Source organism: Melanerpes formicivorus, unplaced genomic scaffold (genome assembly GCF_026170545.1).
Source record: "Melanerpes formicivorus ecotype bairdi unplaced genomic scaffold, bMelFor1.0.p_v2 SCAF_232, whole genome shotgun sequence".
Lineage (NCBI taxonomy): Eukaryota > Metazoa > Chordata > Aves > Piciformes > Picidae > Melanerpes > Melanerpes formicivorus.
The window spans coordinates 303,514-324,201 of record NW_027142584.1 but is presented as its reverse complement, the minus strand read 5'-3'; the positions used below and the strand labels follow the sequence as shown (position 1 = coordinate 324,201).

The window sequence follows — 20,688 nt, the reverse complement described above, 5'->3', positions numbered from 1 at the left end:
TATGCACCCTGACTGTGTAATTTTCAACAGGGCAGTCACTTCTCCCGGTCGAGGGAGCAACCAATGTTGTGTTCTGTCAGTGACTGATTTTAAGGGCTTGAGATATAATTATGCTCTTGTTATCAAATCTTAGAGAGAAAGACAAGATGCACTATTTTCAGCATGCAATTTTGGCAATAATCATTTTCTCCTCCTAAAATTTTTGTCTATTTTCTGCAACAAGTAATCAGAAGTCTTGTGCAAGAGTACATGAAATGGGATTGTTCTTCGCTATTTCTTGGGAGATGGCCATCATTACATTGGGCCAGAGCTATGAGTCAGGGCTGCTGTTTCCTATCCTGAAGAGAGGAATCTGTTTCAGGAAGTCCTGCAGTTGTGCTGGAGATCAGAGCAGGTGATAATGGTCTCATCTGGCTTTGAAATGTATGAGAAGGAGGTAGGACGTGTAATGGAGTCATTATTTTGCTTTAGTCCGTTCTTCACATTGCAACACTTGAAGATGTAAAAGCCGTGTGGCGACCAGATGGAACAAGCAGGGAATGGGAAAGAGCAGTGGGACAGCTTCCTCATTACTAGTGAGAAGATCCTGAATAGAAGCAAAAAAATGCTGGGAAAATATGTAAGTGATTTTATCCTTCCAGATGACTGTAGGAGAAGTACAGGTTATGAGAATGTAGGCCCTGAACTGAGAGAACATGATCACAGTATCACAGTATCACCAAGTTTGGAAGAGACCTCAAAGATCATCAAGTCCAACCTGTCACCACAGACCTCAGGACTAAACCATGGCACCAAGTGCCACATCCAATCCCTTCTTGGACACCTCCAGGGATGGTGACTCCACCACCTCCCTGGGCAGCACATTCCAATGGCAAATGACTCTCTCGGTGAAGAACTTTCTCCTCACATTGAGCCTAAACTTCCCCTGGTGCAGCTTGAGACCATGTCCTCTTGTTCTGGTGCTGGTTGCCTGGGAGAAGAGACCAACCCCTTCCTGGCCACAACCACCTTTCAGGTAGTTATACAGAGCAATGAGGTCACCCCTGAGCCTCCTCTTCTCCAGGCTAAACAACCCCAGCTCCCTCAGCCTCTCCTCACAGAGCTGTGCTCAAGGCCTCTCCCCAGCCTCATTGCCCTTCTCTGGACATGTTCAAGTGTCTCGATGTCCTTCCTAAACTGAGAGGCCCAGAACTGGACACAGTACTCAAGGTGTGGCCTAACCAATGCAGAGTACAGTGGCACAATGACTTCCCTGCTCCTGCTGGCCACACCATTCCTAATGCCGGCCAGGATGCCATTGGTAATCAGTATAAAACCTTTAGTTTCTTTTATGAGGAGATACTGAACACTCCTGAATTGTTTCATCTAGGAAAACTAAGATAGAAAGGGGATATGCTGACTTTTCATAAAGATGTTTAGGAGGTAAACTTCAAGCAGAAATAAAGAATCAGTTAAAGAATGGTATGAGATCAAGTGGGTTCAGGCTGATTATTAAGATGTTCAGACTGGAAATGTAGAGAAAGATTTCCATCCATCCCTCCATCCAAGAAGTGATGTTCTGGTAATGGAAACAGAGAAATCCACTGACTTAGGCTGCAGTTGGGTACACTAATTAAAACGATTGTATCGCAGAATTCTTAGGGGCAGAAAATGAGGCTTGTGATGTGGATCAGTTGGTAGCTGATGTTTAGGTGTCAGCAGCTGAGTTTGAAAAGAGACTTGGCTGTTTATTTGCACCATTGCTTTATTCTATTAATCACATGCTTCAGGACTTTTGTTTGCAGTCTGTGGAGGTCAGTAAGGGTCATTTTTACTTTTCATTTATGCATTGCTAGACTTCTAGGTTGGTCTCTTTTTCACCTCTGAACCATGAAAGATCAGGAGATAGGCTAGGGCCCCTAATCTCTGCACGTATCTCGCTCATAAACTCATCACATTTGGGCTAAGGAAGGAATTTCCCTGTTGATCAGATTATCAGGAACTACTGTAGAAAAGGCTTGTCTTCATCTGTCATTTTAATGTTTTAGGATTGGCAGGATATTTCACCTAATAATGTCCTTCATTTCAAGGATCTGGGCTACGAGCAGCACATTGGATCTTGTCTCTCTGCTTCCTGGGGTTCATTAAGTTTGCAGCTGCTTTGTGATGAAGTGTAAAGTTTGTTATACGCTGCTGTGGAGCATCCTGGGGCCAGTGGCTTGTGGGGACACGTCAGGCAGGATGCCTGCGGACACTCCAGGCTAATCATCTGTGAAGATCTGCACTTGCAGCCCAGCTGACCCTCTCTGGCCTTATTTCCTACATTCTTCATTCTTTTTATTTTCTTCTTTTTTTTTTTTTTTAGATGTCAATTTTAATTCAATCAGAAATTATTTGTCTTTCGTGATGTGTTGAACTGTCAATGACTAAAAATATAATTGAAAAACAAATCTAACCACATAGGAGCACCCTCATGTCCTAGGTTCCTCCATAGCCTCAAGTTAGATGTAGGAGCCTCTTTGGAGCCTGAAGCCAATAAACAGGCTGGAAACAGGCTGAAGCCTTACCTCTATCCTGCTTCACATAAGGCTGGACAGCTGGGCTTTCCAAAATTTGCCTGCTAGATATCAGAAACAAACTGTCCTGAATCACTCCAGGGAGGGAGGGAGGGAGGGAGGGAGGAAGGGAGGGAAAGAGCTCTATTTCAGGGGAGTGCTTTTGAGGCTGATGTAGTTCAGGCAATGCTGCTGGCTTGGAGCTCAGGTGCAAATCACTGCTGGCCCTAAAGCAATGCTCAGGGAAGGACTCAAACCTCCTGCTCGCCTAAGGAGGGGAGACAGTACCTTGGGAAGTGGACAAAGTTGGTATTCAGGAAATAGGCACGCAGGAGGCAGCCCAGGTCTTCTTCAGGCATAGCTGTCACTGGTGTCACTCACACCAGATGGCTCTGACACAGGAAGGCATCACAGAGCTGCTGGAGAAGTCTTGCTCATGAATTATTTTGAAACTATCATTGCTTAGCAATTAATCAAGGAGAAAGATAAGTCAAAACTACAATGGTCTGCAAGATCCCAGTACTCTGCTCTGTAACTTCCACATGCTAAAGACATAAAACAGTTATGATGTCTTCTTCCTTCCTTTCCAGATAGTAAAAAATTTCCCCCCCTTGCATAAAATGTACAGGTAAGATGTAGTAATTCCTGTGGTGCACTGTTTTACCAAGTGCTGTTTAAAGATGCTTTTGTGACTGGCAACAGGTAACAGTGTTCATACCAAAAACATTTACACATATGGATTCCCCTTGTATTTGGGGTTGTTTTCATCTACCCGACTCACAAAGTAGTGGAGCTACATGATAATGCCATATGTATAATAAAAGCACATTTTATTTGGAGACTGCATAAATGCACACCACTAAAATACAGACATTTTGTGAAGGAAATTAAAAATGAGAGATAGGTTTAAAACATTGTTAAAGACTATAATGGGAATGGCAAGTGGTATAATGGGAATAATGCCATGGGATTATCCTTGGGCAATAGGGAATAACCAGAATGAGATAGTATTAAGGACAATAAGTCCAATCCTGCAGAGCGTGAGCAATCCTGAGAAGTGCTGAGCCTGCTCAGCTCATGGTGAAATCAGTGGTAGCTGAGGGCATTGAACACCTCTGCAGGATGAGGCCTGAGTCAGAGAATTCCAACCTAAGGCTGTCATTTTTAGCCTGGATTTTAATGAGATGCCAATTTGATTTTTATGAGATGCCAATTTGGATGTCTTAGCAGGACCCTGGCACACTGTGAACCACTCAGAACAGCATCCAAATTTTTCCAAGTGGGCCTGATCCACCTGCCACTTACATTGAAGGACAGATCCCAGTTGCCCTCTCCGGGATTTGTTTCTGGCCCTGTTATCAGGAGGCACCCTAAGTGTGTTGAAAATTGGCTGAGGGAGGTATGGAAGCAGCACATCTCAAAAATCCTGTGCTGTTGGCACTCGAGTTAGGTGGAGCCAGCTTAACTCCATTTTCAATTGTGAGATGGCCAAGTTGTGCAAGTGCTTCTGCCCATTTCATTCCTTAGCACAATAACCCTGTATTTTACATGCCTCAGATAGCCAAGGTTACAGAGCTGTAAGGACAGTGAGAGTCACATATCTAGATTTCAAGCAGTTTCCTTGAATGGAAAAATAACATTTCTGATTCCCTGAGCAGAAAAACCTGGAAAAACAATTTCTCCCTCTCCCAGAGTCCAAGCAGGATTGTTTTAATAACCTTATTAAGAAGGTCTGTGTGCAATACTACTGGCTGTGGCCTCAGCCCTGCAGTTTTAACATGGCTGTCCATGAACATGGAGCAAAGGTCTGTGTGTGAAGTGCTTGCAGGACTAGGGGCTATGACCCTCTCTCACTCAAATCCTCAGAGAGTTACTAAGTGTTATCAAGTGTTTGGGGGTGCAGGACCAACCCCATCACTAAACCTTGCATATGCTTCCTAAGGGTAGGGCCAAAACAAGCCTATAGTTTTTGGCTGGTGGAGGTGAATTCAGGTGTCTAACATGCTCCTTTCCTCCAGCTGTGCCATGAAAGCTGCTCTCAGAGTGGGGAGCTTCACTCTGGCCCTCCAAGATACTCTCAGGGTGTCTCCTGGGAGTATTAATTTCCTTCTTCACCATGCAGGGATGCAGTGAGCCCATTGCCTTGAAGTTGCATTAACAGGGATCTTATTTTCTTAGATGGGTAGTTGAGAAATTCAGCCTCTTTGGTGGCTCATGGATTTTTGGCAGCCTGGCCCCCCAAAATATCATTGTATTCACCTGTGTTTCCATAGCTCTTTGGAACACTGTTTTTAGCTGCTACAGTAAAATCATGGGTGCAGGGTGAGAAGAGTCGGAAGAGCCCTACTCAGGATGCAGTAATTTGATTTGATTCAATTCAGGCCAAAAATCTTCAAGGGCATGGAAGCAGCTCCTGCAACACATCATCTGCAGCTACACCAGGTGAGAAAACAGCCTGAGCTGGTGGAAAGGTGGCATGGCTCATCTCCTCCTGCTGTCTCCCTTCTCTGGCCCTGGAATAGACAGCTGTGCAGGAAGGGCCAAGCCATGGGTGCTGCTTAGGAAAGCTGTGGCAGGAGGTGCCCCTATAGTGGGTTGCCACGTGACTCAAGGAAGCTCTGGCCATCTGGCCAGCTTGACCTTGCAGCACAGCCTAGCATTTCTGTCCTGCATATCTGACCCAAACCATCTCATACCTGCCTGGATGTTGGTATAGGAGCTCTCCTTCACTATGAGAGTGGCACCAACCTCAGGAGAGGGCTTTCAGGGGGCAGTCACCCATGACAACATGTTCACTAGGCTGGGCTAGATCTCAAGGTGCCCTTCCCTGGCTGTGGAGTGGGAAGAGCAGGAGCTCTTCGAGAAGGACCTTCTTCAGTGGAAGAAGCTGTAGAAACTCTCCATATGGACAGTTTCCACAGCTGCTCTTAAAATGCTGCTTCTTAGTCCCTTTAGAAGGCACCCAAAGGTACCTCTCAATTCTTCAGTGCACTTCCAGCGCTCTGAAACCAGTCATAAATACCCTTGTTAAAACATGCACTTCAGCCTAATCACAATGAGCCTAACTGCTAAGTCCAGCCTTACAGGGAGTATGGCACTTACCTCCTTAAATGTATAATATAGAACATCCACATTCATATTTTTAGTAGCATATAACAGTGGTCCAGCATTTAGTGTACTGTATGTACTTTTAATAATCTCCATAAAAGCCTGATTTTCAATCCCTAGGCTCAAGCTGACAGTGTAAATAAAATCACCCAAATCCACAGGGTAAGAGAAATGAAAATGACAAGGATTAAAATTTTGTCAAACCTCTTTCTTTTTAAAATTCTGCTTCCCTTCCAATTGGATCACGACCCTCTGTGTGCACAGCTTAAGACCAGACGGTATGCTTTCACTTTTATTCCGCTCTGCAGCAGGCTTACAGTATTTAGTGAAAGTCTGTAAAGAATGTGTGCTGTGTAGAGAGTTAATACCATAATCCCCTATCGTTAGGGTCAAATGCTGAATAGAGCAGAAGAATTAGAAAATATGTTACATACAATGGCAGGAAAAAATGCATCAGCATGCTGTTCTGTTCACACACACACACACACACACACATTCATTACCAACAAGTAAATGACAATGAGGTAATAGAATATATTAAGAGATGTGTACTTCAAGTCTAGAGCCCGTATTGTTATGAGAACCTGAGTCTTGGAGGGAGAGTTTCTGTGGATACACAGACATCGCAGGGTTCCTCGCTGCCTGTAATTGCATCTTTCTAGGAAGCACTTTGATGCAAAAAATCAGCCTTTTTTAATTATTTGGTGGAGATGAGCGTTGAATAGTCCTTCTTTTAATTTCCTGAGGAGTGAGATATCTGTATTTCGCTATCCAAGCATGACGATGCATCTGTCTCTAGAGAATTCCTAAGTGGCGATTTTAGCTACTTATTTGGAAAACAATCCTACTGCTTGCCTTTTCAAGACATTCTTAGTTAGGGTAGATGCTAACATCATATAGAATTGTCATGGCTCTTTAGTTCCCTTGGGTTTTCAGGCAAACACGAGCCAGCACAGGCTGGAGGAGTGACAGTTTGCTAGAATGAGGAGGGAGAAAACACATTGCATATGTAGCACGACCTGCAAAATACAAGAAACACACAACCCTGAAATCTTACTGTTATGATTTAACATATTGTGTCTTCCTGTAAGGAAAAGACTGAGCTTCGAAAGAAGCAGGGCGACCCTATGGAGTAGGAAGCGATACAGAAGTTATTTGGCTGCCTGTACTAACACTAAGTAGTGTCTGATTCCCTAATTATTCCTGCTGATTTAGCCTGGTTATTAAGGGAGAGAGAGACAGTGCTGAGCTGGAGACAGGATGAAGGTACTTAAAAAACATCTTGCAATAGCTGGTTAATGACAAACTGTGGAAAGCATGGCAGCAACATGTAACCTCAAGACTTTGTCCAGCACAAGCATGTTATCTTATCTTATCTCATGACTGATCAGTTGTAAATAGTGCCAGACAGCACTTTACCAAACTGACCATGTATGGTCTTATGTAGACACATGTGCTGGCTGGGCACTGTCACCTGCACAACGTTTGCAATTGGGTGTTATTTTCCTACAATAGGAGTTGGAAGTGCTCAGGAAATTATCGTTTAGCTGCAGGGAAATAAATAAATAAATAAATAAATAAATAAATAGAACTTTATTTTCTCAACTTGATGATCCTTAAGGTCTCTTCCAACCTTGGCGATTCTGTGATTTTGTGATTCTGTGATTCTCAAAAGAATTGATTAAAGAGACATTTCCCACGAAAGCTAATTTTTTGTTATTTGAATAAAAAGATGTTCCTCAAAGAGAAAAAAATTATTGAGGGGGGGCTGTTGTTTCTCATAATTGGCACCTCAAAACACATTTCTTTTTAGTTTTGAAAGTTTACTAAAATTCTCTCTGAGAATTTCTGAAGTTTGTGAGTGAGTCTTTCTGCAGTTGAGCACCTCCGACAGACAGCAAGTAGCAGGCAGCGTTAGCAGGGTCAGGACTGAAGGTGTTATGTCCTGTGCCTGATTTGTTGTGTCCCGTAGTGGTCTCATCATTAGAGGTGAAAGTTGCTGAAGGCTTCCTTTCCTTTTAATCCTCACAAAAATTAGTTTTACCCACTTGATGCCATCCTGACACTTCTGCCTTCAAAGCTGCACTGCTGCAAAACCAAATTCATAACAAATAATTAAAAAGGAGTCCTAGGGCTGAAATACCCAAATCCTCCCTGGTCTAGCTGCATGGTTTTCATATGCATCCATTGGTGTCAAAGGCATTTTTCAGCTGAGTAAAATTCAGCTTTGTGTTTTTGTCTTCCTACTCTCAGGTATACATTTCTTTCTACCCTTAGGCAATAAATGTAGTCTCGTTAATGGCTGGACTAAGTGACCTTAAAGGTCTTTCCCAACTGAAATGAAACGATTAGGTAGAGAGAGCTATGGGTACGTTCTGGGTATCCAATTTATTTAACCACACGTACTACAGTATGGTGAACAGACAAAGCCTGCCTGTGCCAGGCTGCTGTCCAAATAAATCCTAGAGACTTGAGTTGCATTTGTCTGTCTGCAACTCAGAGTGGTAGGAGTACTGTATATTCTCTAATGGAAGAACGCCTCACCTGGAAACTGCAGACTTCATAAATGGATATTATTTAAATCAATAGATCATGCATGTTGACCTTGACTCAGTTTAATATCTAACTGAGTCAGTAGGCTGAAATAATTAGGAGTTGTGAATAGGAAGGGACGTGGAGAGTGATAGCGTAGAGGTATTTAGAAGATGCCTGGATGTGGTGCTCGGGGACATGGTTTAGTGGTAGCAGCTTAGCGGTAGTGGTGGGATTGTGAGCTCTAGGGGAGCAGTTGGACTTCATGGTCTCAAAGGTCTCTTCCAACCTCAATAGTTCTATGAGTCTGTGATTCTAAAGCAAAGAAACAAAACCTCTTGTTTCTTTGGTGACACAAGAATACAGAAGTATTAAAAACTATAATAATAGAGATAATCAGATAATATAGATACAGATAATAGAGATATATATATAAATAAATAACAAATAATAATATAAAATAAATAATATAGATATAATCATAGATAAGTAATAAGTAGATATAATATATAAAATAAATACAGTATATGATGTGGAGTCCCTTCTCAAAGGCAAAAAAAAATTACAAAGTTGATTCAGTGATTCAGTTGAGTGAAGGATTATTCAAGCTACTGCTTGTCATTTGACAGGTGGTTCAGAAATGAGTCAGCAAACCTAGAGCAAGAATCTGATAATACTGTCATGACAATTTTTAGGGCTAAAAATCCCTGAAAGAAGACCTTTGTGAAGTGACTCATAGCACTGCCAGCCTGGGGCACAAGGAGGAGAAAGGTGAGCAGGGCTAACAGGTCAGCCATGATCCCATCACTAGTATCTAGTCTTTGCTTTCCATGCAGCTCTCTTAGTCATGGTCAGACAATTGAATGCTGTGCTGTCAGGTTGCTTGCATTTTGTTCGAAGACAATTAATGCCCATTCACTAGAAATGCCTGGATTCAGGCTGTCTTAGAGATAGCCATTTTCTAAGATCTAATTTCAGGTTCAGCTGAGTGGAATTGAGCTGGAGGTCTGACTGCAGCGTGGTGAAGTTGCACAGCAGATGCAGACATTTTTCAGCTAAAATTAGGGAAGAGACCTCCGTGATGCACACAAACAGCTCTGTAATGACTATTTGGATGTTTCAGTGCTCATGATATGACCATACAGGGTTAAATCAACAGTACTGTTGGGAAAACAAGTAGAAGGGGGGAAAAGAATAGTATCATTTGCTTAAATGAGCAAGCTGTGCACACCGCTTACCATCAGTTTACATATCCTCATGTGGCTCCTCACAACTCCTTCCTGTGATGTTCTCCTATTGCAGAGACATCCAGCTTCCTTTGCAATCAATGACATACAAGTGCCCATGAACAAAATTTCCCCTCACAGCTTCCTCACATAATCAATGCATGCCCAGCATCCCTCTTTGGGATGAGAATGATTTGAGAGGAGAAATTAACTCTTTCTGGTGATATCCATGCCCTGTCCAGGTGAGTGACAGCCACGTGTCTTTGGGTGCTTTTGGAAAGGATCTGAGGTTGTCTGGTGTGGTTTGAAAGAAACTATGCATATCTTATTTCTTAATATTGGTCTCTAGGCATAGAAAACTAAAAGTGAATGGGTTTGGGTTAAACCTGAAGGAGTTTACTCTTCTGAAAAAGTGAGGTCACAATATGTTTGGCAAAAGTTTTTATGAAGAAGTAGTGTTTGCTTCTTGCAGCGTTTACATAGCTTCTACCACCACAACATCTGACTATCCTCTAAATAAGTCTTTAATTTTTCATTCCTTTTTCTGGGCTGTAAAAAATGTAGCTTGATGAGCATGTTTTTGTTTGCTTGTGTCTGTGCTTAGATGTGGCTCTATCTGGCAACTGTGTGAGAAGAAATTAATGAGGCAAAGTTAAGTCAGAGAGATGAGTTTTGCAATTAATGCTGAATGTGGCGAGATCTATAGTCGTTCTCATCTCTTGTGAAAACGAATTAACTTGCCACAGCAAAGTTGGGTCTCCTGCCTTCATGAGTTCCTCTACACTGGTTGGCATTTCTTGGTTTTGATAGCACATACCAGCTGCAGGATGTAACGTGATGCAAAATCCATCCATAAACAGAGAGCCAGGAAGACTGGATAGCCATCTACACATGCCTCTGCTCCTTTAAAAGACAATGCTGCAGATGCACCATTAGCAGAGAGGAAAAGCTTCATTTATTCTAACAGAAGGATTCTGACTGATTTAGAAAATGCCCAGCAAAATGTAAAACACAGCATGTCATACTCCCTTGCTCATGTGCAAATAGTGACCATTCACAAGTCAAACCTCAACCATTGCATTGCAGGGAAAATAAAAGCCTGTGCCTACATACGAAAAGCAACATAAAGCTTGATTTCACCACGCGTGTAGTCGCAGGCAGAACTCATCACTGTCACCAAATAACCTGAGTGTGGTACACACATGTTTCCTTTCCAAGGTTTTCATGGTAGCATTCTTGATGAGTGCCAGTTCATTGCCTTGGAAGCTACAGACTGAGGGCTTTGTTAAACCTGCCTTCTTATAAGCTTCTTCTCTGTCCTCCCTTTTTGATTTGGCGTTGGAAAACGCTGCGTAAAGCTATCCTTCATGATCAAAGGAAATCACTGTAGTGCAGGAAGAGATATTTGTTAGGAAGTGCTGAATTCACAAAAAAACAACCCCAAACCCACCAACCTCACAGCAGCTCTTGAAAATATTCAGTGAATAGTCCACTCAAGCATGTATTTGATGGAACAATTTCAACTTGTCAATAAACATATGGCCTTTCTTTTTCAAGCAAAAGAAAGCAAAACAAGCTATCAATATCAGAAAGTATAACTCTAATGCAGAGATTACACTTTGTGCCAAAGTAAGTATATTGGATATTTTTTTGTTTGTTCTCTTACCTGTTTGTGCATCACATTGAAAAACACACAAAAACCCAAAACAGGTGAACCCAAATAACACCTTCTTGTCACAGTGCTACAGCATCTCTGCAGTTTTGGGGCCACAGAATCTCCAGGCTATTATTAATGGAGTCCTGGTGCCAATCTTAAGGCAATTTTTCAGAACTGGCCTTGTCCCACAGGTTTTGGCTGACTCAAGTTCCTCTGCAGTGGCCTTAGGTTCATATTGTTCTCCTGATTGTTGTCTGTAGAAATAGAAATGCAGGTCACAGACAACAGAGGAAGGGAATGCATAAGTAGGACTCTAATCCTGAATAGCCTTTACCTGTCCTGATGCTCTGGGCACAATGAGGATTATGGGATGAAAATACAGTTCTGTAATTTAAGCCATCTGTAATCTGCATCTGCATGGAAATGAATTCCCACTCTCTATTTTGTGGCAGAAGTCCCATTGTGACACCTGAGAGTAAAGTTTACTGTGCACATTTGGTGTTCAAAGTTTTGCTTCTTGCGTTAGATCTAACATGGGTCAAAGTTTCTTTGCATCACTTTGGCTGGTTCCAAAGGAAACCATCAAATAAACCAGGATCATTGCAACACTGTCTGTTGAAATACATCCAGGTAAGTCAGCATGGCTTAACTCAGGCAAATGAAATCAAGTAAACTTACATCTTTCTTGCACAATTCAGCTTGGGTTTGCTTCCCACCTGCTGTACAGGATGCTTCCGAAACAACAGAGTATTCTTCAGGTAATGCATGCAGCCTAGATAGGGACTGCCATTAAATCTTAACAGTTTAGGAGATGAAAGGGAGAAATGTTAATGCTTTGCATTTATTTACTTTTACAGCATGCTATAAAGATTAAAAATACATTGTACACAAGTGCAGTATTTAATATAGCACTTTAATTACATTCAAGTGTGTTACTAAATAGTCTTGAGAAAACCTTAATGACCAGCTGTTCTACCCTCTTCCCATATGTCAGAAACGGTTTCAGAAATCACATTCTGGGACAGTAAGGTTGTATAATTAGACAGTGTATAGTTAACACTTCTAGATTTTCCTCTTAAACTGCAGGCCCTTTTCACTAACATATTGTGGTTTGGTGCCAGTTTGGCACAACACAATTATGCAGTGTGCCAAACTGCAACTGAGATGTACAAACTCTCAGAGACATGTTATGATCGCGCCATTATCTTTTTATATCTTTTTCATCATTAGGACTGGATGCTTTTTATGTTATGTAAGATTCAGCTTTTTATGGCCCACAAATAAACTTAGTAAACAGGGCTATAAATTTTTAATACTTCTTCCATACTACCATTTGACTAACCAGAATTCGATGGTTACTCTAACCTCACGTCAGTTTTCACCAAATAAAAAAGGGCATCGTTCCAAGAACGGCAGCCGTGGACGAAAATGTCAAAGGAAGTACCTTGTGGCCCAGCTCAAGAATGCATTTAAGCACATGCTTAGCATTGAGCACATGAGTGCTTATATAGAGGCATGCACTGAAGCTGGATCAGAAAATGGTTTATGCTGAACAAATGAAATAAACGCTTTCTGGAAGTAAGGAAGCATACGGGCAGCCTGGAAGTAAGGATGTATATGCGTAGCTCAGCCTCTGGAACATTTATCATCTCTCTCCTCATTAACATCTAAAAATGATGGTGCTTGCCTGGGAAGTTTGGTATTTTGAAAGACAAAACACATCCACAGTTTGCAAGGTGTATGTGTGGGGAGTTTCTGCGAATACATTAAGCACAAGCCACCAGCCGAGCCGTCAGCGCGCGGCGCACAGATGATCCATCCTGGCTGATCTGAGGGGGAGGCTGCGGTAGGCAGCAGCTTCACCATCCTCACAAGAGAGGTTTACAGCAGCTTGCTCTCTCTCTCTCTCTCTCTCTCTCTCTCATTTTTTTTTTCTTTCCTGAGCTTCAATTTTGAACGACTTATTTAGATGTAAGCGATGACAGCTGTAATCATGTTTTAAATCTTGCTTTGTATCCTTAGTTATAATGTTGTTCAATTAATATTCAGAATAATGGAAGTGATGTGCCCCTTTGAAAAAGACTTGAATGCAGGCCAAAGCTTTGGGAAACTGATTCTCAAGAGGATTAATCAGCATTTAAAACTTGCATTAATAAAAATCTGATCTTCTACTGTGTGGCATGCATAATACTTTTCATTTTTAAGCATTTTATTTTAATAGTGTGGTATCCTTTGTCCTGATTTTTAAAGGGATTTTAAAATCCAACTCCTTCAAATCAATCCTGTTTTGACCCCTGTGCATTCTTTTACTGAGCATAAAAACACGAAAGAAGTCCTTGGTTGGCAAATACCTCTGAGCACAAAGTACAGTGCACGAGGATGCTTCTGAGAGAAATCATATATATATAGCTTCCATGGGAATTTGTGTTAGGTAATGACTCACCTTTTCATATAAATTATTGGCTCAATAAACCCACAAATTTACATATAATTGCTTAAAAGTTTGAAGATAAATTAAATTGCACCAAGAGAATACAAAAAGGAGACCTGGTAGGCTCCAGAATGGTGTTCACTGCGCTTCACACGCGTTTTCACTCTGTTACAAGGAATATTCTTGTACCCTAGGCCAACAAGATTGAGTCTATATCTGAAAGACAGCCTTAATCTATGTTTTCTGTTGTTTTCCTGATCTTATTAGTAGGCTATAGAAACAAGAGGATTTTGTATAAACTTTCACATATAAATTCAATTCTAGTAAACCAGCTAATTTACATGCTAAACAGCCAGCAGTTGGTAAGGCAGTTCTGTTTCGTGTTAGCTGTGGAAGCTCAATGTATTTTAGGAATACGAGAAAAGAGTGGTTCTTCTAGTGACATTTTAATAGTAAATATTTCATAGTTTCATAGTTTCATTCAGGGTTGGAAGGGACCACAAGGATCATCTAGTTCCAACCCCCCTGCCATGGGCAGGGACACCCCACACTACATCAGCCTGGCCAGAGCCTCATCCAGCCTGCTCTTAAACACCTCCAGGGACGGGGCCTCGACCACCTCCCTTGACAACACATTCCAGGGTTTCACCACTCTCATGGTGAAGAACCTCCTCCTCACCTCCAGCCTGAATCTCCCCACCTCCAGCTTCATTCCATTCCCCCTAGTCCTATCACTACCTGAGATCCTAAGAAGTCCTTCCCCAGCCTTCCTGTAGGCCCCCTTCAGATACTGGAAGGCCACAATTAGGTCACCTCGGTGCCTTCTCTTCTCCAGACTGAACAGCCCCAACTCCTTCAGTCTGTCCTCATAGGAGAGGTGCTCCAGCCCTCTGATCATCCTCCTGGCCCTTCTCTGGACACCTTCCAGCACCTCCACATCCCTCTTGTAATAGGGGCTCCAGAACTGGACACAGTACTCCAGGTGGGGTCTCACCAGGGCTGAGTAGAGGGGGAGGATCACCTCCCTCGACCTGCTAGCCACACTTCTCCTGATGCAGCCCAGGATCTGATTGGCTTTGCGGGCTGCAAGTGCACATTGAGAGCTCCTGTTGAGCTTTTTGTCCACCAGCACCCCCAAGTCTCTCTCCTCAGGGCTACTTTCCAGCACCCATGGGTGTATCCCGTCGGGTCCCATGGACTTGATTTCACTCAGACCTTCCATGAGGCAGTTTGGTTGAGAATTTCTTGTATCCTTACTCATGTAACTGAAAGGCAAGTTTTTGCTCTTAAGTATGGACCATCTGCTTTTACTTTGTTTCATACCTAATGTGATGCTTCAGTTCATCAGGAATGCAATCAGTTTTCTAAACCATGCCAGAGGTACTTGAAAGATATTTTTGTACTCTTGGTGCTGTCTAGAAATAGATGGTGGGTTTGTTTTGTTTAAAAACGGTAACCATAAAATGTATTGCATCTAATGGAACATTATACAACATATAGTAGTCTCTTAGGCACTGGGCAGGAGGAGTAGATTTTTAATTACTCTAAAGGAAAATTCATTACAAAAAGTTGTTGTGCTTTCTTTACCTGCACTGGGAACAGTGCACCCAACATAAAAAGTGAAGTGTGAGAAGGAAAGGCTTCACACAGACATGTGCATGTTCAAACTCGATACTGACTTACTTATTCTGGAGTAAAAAGAAGTCTTTAGTTTAAGATGAGTTCCTAAGATCTAGGTCTGGCCCGGGGATATGCAATGATCCCAACATTTGCATAGACATAATGAGACTAAGTCCCCATTCTTCATATACTCTAAGAGAGGGACAAGCAGGAATTACTTTCGTAACACTGTTTTATTTCATCAAGAACTAGCTGCCTGTTTCTGGTTTCAGGGGATATCCCTGATGCTACTGTTAGTCATGAGGTGTTGGGTGATAGGTTGGACTTGATGATCTCTAAGGTCTTTTCCAACCTTATTGATTCTATGAGTCTATGATTCATAGACCCAAGTATTTCCCCATGACTGAAATCCTGGCCATAGGAAATCTGTGACAACACACATGGTCAAGATTTCCAAGTGTTAGGACATTCCCTTGACTTCATAGACACCTAGATGCAAACCCAAAAGGCTGGATGAAATATATATGGGCCTTCTGTCTATTGGATAAATACCTGTCATCACTAGACTACCTCATCCTCACCATCACCCAAGAACCTTGCTCCTGCCTGTCTTTCTGAAAAGGAACAGAGAAATCCCTGTGAAATTCAGTCTGCAGCATTCAGATCCACAGCCATAGATCCATAGCTGGCATTTAATGCTGTGTCTAACTTGGAAATGAAGTAGGTGGGAGCCTGTCCTCTCACACTGAAGTGATTGTGTCCAACCTGTGTATTTGAAATGGTGCCTGGGAGTGAAACTCTTTTACTGCTCTCTGCCTGAGCAATGCCTCAAAGTGAGCTGACAGAATGCCCTAACTGTGAGACACCACCACTCCCCGGCCAGGCCAGCATGGGTCTTTTGCCAGCTGCCTTACACAGGGATGAGAGAGAAAACATCCACAATGATGGTGAGCAACTATTACAGCTCAGCCTAAGACTTTGAAGTGTGAAAAGGGCAAAATATCAGTCACCCAGGGAGGAATTTTATTGTAGCAATGATGATGTGCACTAAACTGATCTAACCCCTTCTCCAGAAAAGCAAAGCTATGGTTCAGTGAGAGTGAGTAGGTTTGATGCATCACTGCAGGGAGCCTGGGTCCTGTTATTCTATGTTGTTGGACCGCAGTCTTCCATTTGCTATCCTCTACACTGTTCTTGTTCTTTCTTTTTAGCCTCCTAATTGCCATGAGGAGCAAACCTTCATGCAGCCAAGGCTGTTACCACTACCACAATGTCTTCAGCTCTTCCTCTTTGTGTCCTGAGGCTCTAGGTACCTCTTGCCCCACACCTTCTCTGTGATTCTCTTGCCATTTCCAGGCTGCCTGTCCCTGTGCTGTGCCAGTACTGGATTAGGCTGAATACAAGTCCCACATTCTTTATTACAGAGTCAGCATTTTTGCCTTGTTCCTTGCCTGGCTGCTGCCCAGCAGGTTATTTTGGGACCTACGCTAGCTGGCCCAGAGCGCAGCCATGTCAGTGAGGGTAGCAGCAGCTAAATGCTGCTGAGAATTGTTTGCCTGTGCCTGAGCCCAAAATGAAATGCTATTTTATTTGGGACATAGACAAAACATGAATGTCCTTGAGGAGAAGGGCAGTCGATGGTAAGGCTTGTAAGTGTCCTGCACCAAAAGGCTCTCTGGGAATGAGGAGGCAGATGAGAGGAGGATAATGAATGAAAGAAGCAGAATTGAAAATGACATCCATGAAATGGTTGGGGCAAACAGATTATTATATATAGGAGCAGATATATTATATATAGGAGCAGATGTTAGTCAGTTAGAGGGTAGAAAGGCTCTGCAGAGGGACCTCAACCGACTGGACAGATGGGCAGAGTCCAATGGGATGGCATTCAACAAGTCCAAGTGCCGAGTGCTGCACTTTGGCTACAGCAATCCCATGCAGAGCTATAGGCTGGGGTCAGAGTGGCTGGAGAGCTCCCAAACACAGAGGGACCTGGGGGTGCTGATCGACAGCCACCTGAATATGAGCCAGCAGTGTGCCCAGGTGGCCAAGAGGGCCAAAGGCATCCTGGCCTGCATTAAGAATAGTGTGGCCAGCAGGAGCAGGGAAGTCATTGTGCCCTGTACTCTGCACTGGTTCGGCCACACCTTGAGTCCTGTGTCCAGTTCTGGGCCCCTCAGTTTAAGAAGGACATTGAAACGCTTGAACGTGTCCAGAGAAGGGCAACAAGGCTGGGGAGAGGCCTTGAGCACAGCCCTGTGAGGAGAGGCTGAGGGAGTTGGGGTTGTTTAGCCTGGAGAAGAGGAGGCTCAGGGGAGACCTCATTGCCCTCTACAACTACTTGAGGGGTGGTTGTGGCCGGGAAGGGGTTGGTCTCTTCTCCCAGGCAACCAGCACCAGAACAAGGGGAGACAGTCTCAAGCTGCACCAGGGGAGGTTTAGACTCGAGGTGAGGAGGAAGTTCTTCACCGAGCAAGTCAATTGTCATTGGAAAGTGCTGCCCAGGGAGGTGGTGGAGTCACCATCCCTGGAGGCGTTCAAGAGGAGATTGGACGTGGCACTTGATGCCATGGTCTAGTCATGGGGTCTGTGTTGATAGGTTGGACTTGATGATCCTCGAGGTCCTTTCCAACCTTAGTTATACTGTGATACTGTGATACTGTGATATTTTTTTAGCTTTCTGGGTAAGAGTTAATCCTCCATGCATTCTCTGAGCTGGTACATAATACTGGTATATAGGTATAGAGTGGGGACTCCATGGACAGGTACAGACCCTACAGCATTTTAGTTCAGTGTCCTGCTTAGGATATACTAATTTTATTTGGAACCAAACCAAATTTTACCTTCTCTGGTGTACCTTTTCTTGTGAAACATCTTATAGAATCCTAGAATCACAGAATCAATAAGGTTGGAAAAAACTTCAAAGATCATCAAGTCCAACCTGTCACCCAAGACCTCATGACTACTAAACCATGGCTTCAAGTGCCACATCCAATCCCATTTGAACACCTCCAGGGACAGTGACTCTACCACCTCCCTGGGCAGCACATTCCAGTGGCCAATTACTCTTTCTGGGAAGAACTTTCTCCTCACCTCTTGCTATACTTTGGTGGCCCTTACACCTGTGGAGCCAGCTGGCCAACAATGACTTGTACCTCCTTTTCTGTGAACCAACTTGGAATAGCTTGTATAGGTCTGAAGTTCTTCTCTGGAGAGCAGCCCTTTGAACAGCTCAGTTGTGCTGGGCAACTTTCAACAAATCCCATCAGGAGCACATGACACCACTGCACCTTCTCAGCCCCACTATAGTGGTGGAGGTCTTGGAATGCCTAAGTACCCTCTTAGAGCAACCAGCAAGTAGATGCAGTGGCATTGTTGTGGTACCTAAGCTACCTTGTTTGAAGACAGGGTGAATCTGCAGAAGCCACAGTAGCTACCCTCACAACTTGCAGATAGATGTACCCTGAGAACAGAGCAGCAGCTACAGGGCTGGTGTCCTGCCTCTAGCAGACAGCAACCATGGATGCCTGGAGAACATTGTTAAATCCTTTGGCAGAATGATGTTATGTTGCTAGCTAATTTCCTAACCTTTTACTTTCTATGGCAATATTATTTTTTTTGAGGGAAAAAAAGAAGTTTATTGTTATACTTGAATTTATCATGCTGTTGCTGAGCATTAGACATGAATCAGCCTTGAGGCAGTAGGATGGACAAGATGAGCTCTTGAAGTACCTTTCCAGGCCTATTTCTACAAGTCTATGAGCAGAACAAAATGAACTCAAGATGTTTTCCCAGAAGAGAGCAAATAAAGTAACCATTTCTTTGAATCCTGCACAGATTGAATATGACTAAAATGAATCCCACATCTGGTTCATTCTTTTTCAATTCTTTAAAGAACAGATACAGTAATGCCATACACACACACACACACACACAAAACCAGGCAGGAAAGCTCACGTCAAGGGTGCCTCAGGTTTTACTTACTGTCTATTTCTGAAATGGCAAAAGGTTAAAACCAAAAAAATTCTGCATGCCCCACATGCTTAATTAAAATGGCAGCTACATTTAGAATTGTTTTAGAATTAACCAGGTTGGAAAAGACCTCAGAGATCATCAAGTCCAACCTGTCTTCCAACACTATCTAGTGAACTAAACCATGGCATCAAGCAGCCCATCAAGTCTCTTCCTAAACACCTCCAGTGATGGTGACTCCATCACCTCCCTGGGCAGCACATTCCAATGGTAAATCACCCTTTCTATGAAGAACTCCTTCCTCACATCCAGCCTAAACTTCCCCTGGTGCAGCTTGAGACTGTGTCCTCTTGTTCTGGTGCTGGTTGCCTGGGAGAAGAGACCAACCCCCACCTGTCTACAACCTACTAAGCTAGATGGGATAGGGACAGAACTCTCTGCCAAAGTCATTGTCTGCCTTTCCTGCCACCTTTCAGACTGGAAGGGAGCTGGTGCCTGTTGAGAGAAGTCATTTATGTGTAGTACCTCCTCAGAAACAGCATTCTCATGAAAGGCAAAGAAGTTGCCTTCAGATAATCAAGCTTTGTGCTTTGTTTCCATGAGATGGCCAAATATTCTGAACCCTGAACTGGTTAGACTGTCACATAAAGATGAAGGGAGAGGTGAACCTTTCTATTTCTCTGTATTTATGGGGCAAGACAGCTGGGCTTCAAACACATTCTGTATTATGAAGCACCTATTAATATTGGCTCCTGATGGAGAACAGGGTATTTTTTTTTTCCCTTCTTAAATGTTTAATTATCAGGCATTGTGTTGTGTCCTTTTGTTCTGGTACTGGCCGTCCGGGAGAAGAGACCAACCCCCACCTGGCTACAACTTCTCTTCAGGTAGCTGTAGAGAGCAATAAGGTCTCCTCTGAGCCTCCTCTTATTGCAGTCTCTGTTTTACAAAATCAAAATCTGATAGGGAAATGGAGCTGGCAGAGGGCTGTCCTCAAGGGGACAAGATCTCAGAAACCCTTTTGGCTGATGGGAATTTGTGGTATGAAGGTACACAGATGTGCTCCCTAAACAATGTGTGAAGGAAAGTTTGATCCCTGGTGAAGAGGACTCATAAAAGCCAGAGTGCTGAGCAGGGACTTACTTGTCCAAGCTAGTGGTGACCACTGGAAGACACAGATTTGCCTGTCACCCCATTTCTGAAGACCAGTCAGATGCCCAGCTCAGGCCAGAGAGCTGATACAGTGTATGGCAGCCCCTCCAAGTCATGAATAATGAACACTGCCATGCACCAAATAGTTAGGTTGAGCCCAGTCTTGCAATTTGTTAGCCCAGCTGGACTGTTTGCCCTTTCTGAATCCTGCAAGGCTCCAAACAAACCATATATACTGGTCTTGTAAATATGTGTTAATTTCCCCTTCCTTGGCTGATTGTTTTGCAACACAGATGACTTTCTGCATTAAACTGATTGCTAAAATGCTATTCCACGATACATATGTTGTCAATTCTCTAATGGGTTAAGAATGTATATTGTTTAGGTAGCAAAACAACTGTGCACAGGGCCTGACAGGTTAGCTTTTAAAATTAACTTTGCAAGCAGCAAGGAAGA

At 43.1% G+C, this 20,688-nt stretch overlaps 1 long non-coding RNA gene across 1 annotated transcript in view; it reads left to right on the top strand.

The window, feature by feature from the left end:
* LOC137458188 (uncharacterized) overlaps window positions 1-20,688 on the top strand; it is a 67,858-nt gene that overhangs the window by 21,800 nt on the left and 25,370 nt on the right. The gene's annotated exons all lie outside the window — the stretch shown is intronic.